We start from the raw sequence: 5,000 nt of genomic DNA, 5'->3' as shown, positions 1-5,000 counted from the left end.
GAGGGAAAAAATACGTGGGACAATAATAATAAGAATGAAATGATATAAAACAAATGATATAAAGATGTGAGAAGAAGTAAAGAAGAAATTAGAAAATTGAGAAGGAGAAAAGGAAGAAGAAAAAGAGGAGGAGTAGGATGAGAAGAAGAAGAAGAAGAAAAGAGAGGTAGGAGTAGGATAAGAAGAAAGAGGAGGAGGAGTAGGAGAAGAAGGAAGAGAAGGAGGAGTGGGAGAAGAAGAAAGAGGAGGAGGAGTAGGAGAAGAAGAAAGGAGGAGGAGTAGGAGAAGAAGAAAGGAGGAGGAGTAGGAGAAGAAGAAAGAGGAGGAGGAGTAGGGGAAGAAGAAAGAGGAAGAGGCGTAGGAGAAGAAGAAAGAGGAGGAGGAGTAGAAGAAGAAAGAGGAGGAGGAGTAGGAGAAGAAGAAAGAGGAGGAGGAGTAGGAGAAGAAGAAAGAGGAGGCGTAGTAGGAGAAGAAGGAAGAGGAGGAGGAGTAGGGGAAGATGAAGAAGAAATAAAAGAAATGCGTCAGTCCTCCCCTTCCCTCCTTCCCACTTTCTTTCCTCCCTTCCCCCTTGTCTTCCGTTTCTTATTGTTTCCCCCTTTTATGACCCTTCATTTCGCTTGTCTCCTTCCCTTCCCACCTGACGTCATCCTGTTCTCTCTGCTGCCTCTCTTTTATTCCTTCTTCGCCTATTCTTACCTTGTCTATTCGCTTCTTTTGTTCTCGTTCTCTTTCGTTTGTCTGTTTATTTGTTTTATTTGTTATTTCGCTTATTCTGTTTTATCTTGTTTATCTATTACTTCCATTTCGTATTTCACTCATTTCGTTTTATTTGTTTATTTTTGCAATTGTTATTGTTTCTTAATTCCCACATTCCTTCTCTTACTTCAATTACTCCGTTTCATTTACGTTCATTCTAATCACTTCGTTTCATTATTCTGCTTATCTTTTTAGTTCCTTCTTTAATGTCTCTCATTTATATAAATCTGTATGTTTATTTTTTTTCTGGTATCTTCTCCCCTTCATTCCCTTCCTCTTCTTTCCTCACACTCCTCTTTTTTTTTTCCTTTTCTTCTTCCTCTTCTTCCTCCCACACACCTACTCCCCCCCCTCCCCCTGCTCCTCCCCCTCCCCCTACTCCTCTCCCTCTCCCGTGGGAAACCCAGATGGGCCCGACATCCTCATACTTGCCTCATTATTATTAATTAACTCACTTCTCCTTCCCCTTCTCCCCCCGTCCCCTCCCCCTTCTTACCTCTTCTTACCCTGCTTACCTCCTCTTCCCCTCCCCCCCTCCTTTTCCCTTCCTCTGTGCCCCCTTCCCCTCCCCACACCCCCTCCCCATCGCCCTTCACTTATTCATGGGATTCAGGGATTCACTCATCTTGATCTTAGGCCCATCACCCCCCTTCCCTCCTCTCCCCTCCCCTCCCTTCCCTCCTCTCCCCTTCCTTACCTCCTCTCCCCTCCCTTCCCTCCTCTCCCCTCCCTTCCCTCATCTCCCCTCCCTTCCCTCATCTCCCCTCCCTTCCCTCCTCTCCCCTCCCTTCCTTCCTCTCCCCTCCCTTCCCTCCTCTCCCCTCTCTTCCCTTCTCCTTTACCTTGCCCCTTTCCCTCCCCTCCCATCCTATCCTATCCTATATTATCCTATATTATTCTATATATCCTATTCCCCTTCCTACTCCTTTACCTCTTCTCCCCTCCCTTTTCCTCTCTCCTGTCCTCCGCTACCCCTTTCCCTCGAACTCTCCTTCTCTACTTCTCTACTTCTCTACTTCTCTCCTTCCCTCTCCCTCCTCCCTTCCCCTCCCCTCCCTTTCCCTTTCTCTCTCCTCCCTTCTCCTCCCATTCCCCTTCCCTCCTCTCCTCTGCCCTCCCTTCCCCTTTCTCTCTCTTACCTTCCCCTTTCTCCCCCTTCCCTCCCCTCCCCTCCCCTCCCCTCCTCTATCCTCCCTCCCCCTCCCCTCCCTCCCCTCCCCTCCCCTCCTCTATCCTCCCTCCCCTCCCTCCCCTCCCCTCTCCCACCCCTTCTACCCACCCAGACAGCCACGCACAATTACACGCTCATGATAAGAGACGCCACGCCCACTAGCCCGTCCGCCCGTCCGCCCAATTCGCCTCTGTGTGTGTGTGTGTGTGTGTGTGTGTGTGTGTGTGTGTATGTACACATGTGTCTGTATACAGTATGCAGATAGACAGATGCGAAGTATATGTAGCCCTTTGGTTTATTTTTTGTTTATTTTTTTGCCCTTTGTCACTGGTATTGTTTTCATTAGTGTCCTTATTGTTACTATTGTAATTATTGTTAATGTCATTATTTCGATCATTATCATAATAATGATAATGATGTCGTTATCATTACTATTATTGTTGCTGTTACTATTTGTTTATTATTGCCGTTATCATCATTATTATTTTGTAACTAATTGGCTTGTTAATGTTTATTATTATTATTGTATTGGTATAGTGATTACTAATATTGCTGTCTATACACACACACACACACACACACACACACACACACACACACACACACACACACACACACACACACACACACACACACACACACATACATGTATGCATGCATGCATGCATACATACATACATACATACATACATACATACATACATACATACATACATACATACATACATACATACATACATACATACATGCATACATATACATATACATATATATACACATACGCATATATATATATATATTTCCTTATAGAAATATATTTTTTTACCACAATCTATCCATATCTAATGAATGCGCAGATACCACGAAGGATACGGAGATAAGATAAAAAAAAAAACGCAAAAAGATACGCCACCTGTGGACAAATGGGCAGGGCGAGATAAGGCCCGTGGCGTAGGGCAGGTAGATCACGCCGGACGTGTTCTGCCTCCTTCGCCCCCTCCCCCTTCCTCCTCTTCTCCTCCTCCCCTCCCCCTTGCTCCTCTCCTCCTTCGCCCCCCCCCCTTCCTCCTCCCCTCCTCCCCTCCTCCCCCTTGCTCCTCTCCTCCTTCGCCCCCCCCCCCTTCCTCCTCTCCTTCCCCTCCACCAGCCCGTCTTTCTTCTTCCCATCTTCATCTGTGAATCTCTGTCTTTACTTCATTCCCTCCACCCGTCTACCTCCCTCCTTTCCTTCCATCTTCCTCTTCCCGTCTTTTTCCTTCCCATCTTCCCACTTCTACCGTGGATCTCTTTCCTTTATTCCCTTCTCGCACTTCCCATCTGTTTCCTTTCTTTTCTCCTTCCCTCTCCCTCCTTCCGTCTTTCTCCTTCCCTCTCCCTCCTCCCGTCTTTCTCCTTCCCACTCCCTCCTTCCGTCTTTCTCCTTCCCATCTTCCCACTTCTACCGTCCAGTCTTCCTCCTTCACTTCTTCCCTCCCCAAATGCGTCTCGCTCCTTCCCATCTTCCCACCACTCATGGATCTCTTTCCCTCCTCCTCCTCCTGCTATCTTCCGTCTGTTTTCCTCCTTCCTTTCTTCCCTCCTCTCTGTTCCCCCTCCCTCTCCCTCCTTCTCATCTTCCCACCTCTCCTGTGTCTCTCTCCTTCATTCCCCCCTTCCCTCCTCTCTGCCCTCCCTCCTCCCTCCCTGCCTCCCTCCCTCCCTCCCTCCCTCCCTCCCTCCCTCCCTCCCTCCCTCCTACACCCGTCCATCCTTCCTCTCTCAACCTCCTACCCCTCCCTCCCCCCTCTCTCTCCCCTCCCCTCTCCCTTCTTCCTCCCTCGCCCGCCCTTCCTCCTCCTCTCGTCTCCCATGTATAGTACAGGCTCGCCCTCGAAATATGGAGACGTAATTACCTCGTAATGAGCCCCCGTGATTATGAGGGGTAGGCCTACATATCCGGCAGTAGCTTATCCTCCCTTCCCCCTCCTTCCCCCCTCCCCCTTCCCCCTTCCTACCTAGGGCGCGAAGGATACTCGTGTGAATATATGATTACGGAGGAGGAGGAGGAGGAGGGGGAGGAGGAGGAGGAGGAGGAGGAGGAGGAGGATGGGGATGGGGATGGCAAGGCTCTCTCTTTCTCTGAAGTAGCTTGTCTGTCTCTTTCTCTTTCTTTCTTTCTCTCTCTCTTGCTGTCCTTCTTTTTTTTCTCTCTCTTTCTTTCTCCTTTTTTTTTCTCCTTTCGTTCTTATTTCTCTCATTTTCTCTCTCTTTTCTCTCTCTCTCTCTCTCTCTCTCTCTCTCTCTCTCTCTCTCTCTCTCTCTCTCTCTCTCTCTCTCTCTCTCTCTCTCTCTCTCTCTCTCTCTCTCTCTCTCCTTAATAAAAAGGGAAGAAGTGTGGATGTGGCTGTTGAAAACATTTTGTGAAAAGGCAAACGAGAAAAAGAAAAGTGATTATATATATACAAATACATAGATAACTGGAAAGTTCCCAGACCAATAACAAAAGAATAATATTTTTACTCGCCGTCAAAATATTCCACGGATTGCATGATCCTAATAATAATTATAATCCTCATATTTATTTGATTTTGCCAGAACTGCCATACATCATTCGTTAACCATATTTGCTTTATTATGAATATCAATCTTATTTTCTTGTATGTAATTAAATATCTTTTTTTCCCCTGGATTTTTAATGTTTACTGTCGTTGTTAGTTGTTTTTGTTATTACTTATGGTTACTAGTATCGTTGTTGTTCTTATTATTAACATTATTCTTATGGCTAGATATATTGGGGAAAACAAAAACATTTGGATAGCGATAATTTGGATGTTACGAAAATTGGCGAATCGTTTGGTTATTTTGTCGTATTCTGTTTTCTTTTTTATATTTCCTTTTATTTATTTTTTTTTATTGATTTATTTTTTTATGCTATTATCATCTTTTTTGAAGAGGGAGAAGAAAATTTACTTTTTACTTCCTTCATAACGGCATCCCATATTTGCCTCTTGCCATATTTCTGTCAGATTTCGTATCACCATTATTAATATTGTGATTGTTGTTATTGGTATAATAATAATGATTATGATTA

This window comes from Penaeus chinensis, chromosome 12 (genome assembly GCF_019202785.1).
Source record: "Penaeus chinensis breed Huanghai No. 1 chromosome 12, ASM1920278v2, whole genome shotgun sequence".
NCBI lineage: Eukaryota > Metazoa > Arthropoda > Malacostraca > Decapoda > Penaeidae > Penaeus > Penaeus chinensis.
This window is presented reverse-complemented; position numbering follows the sequence as displayed.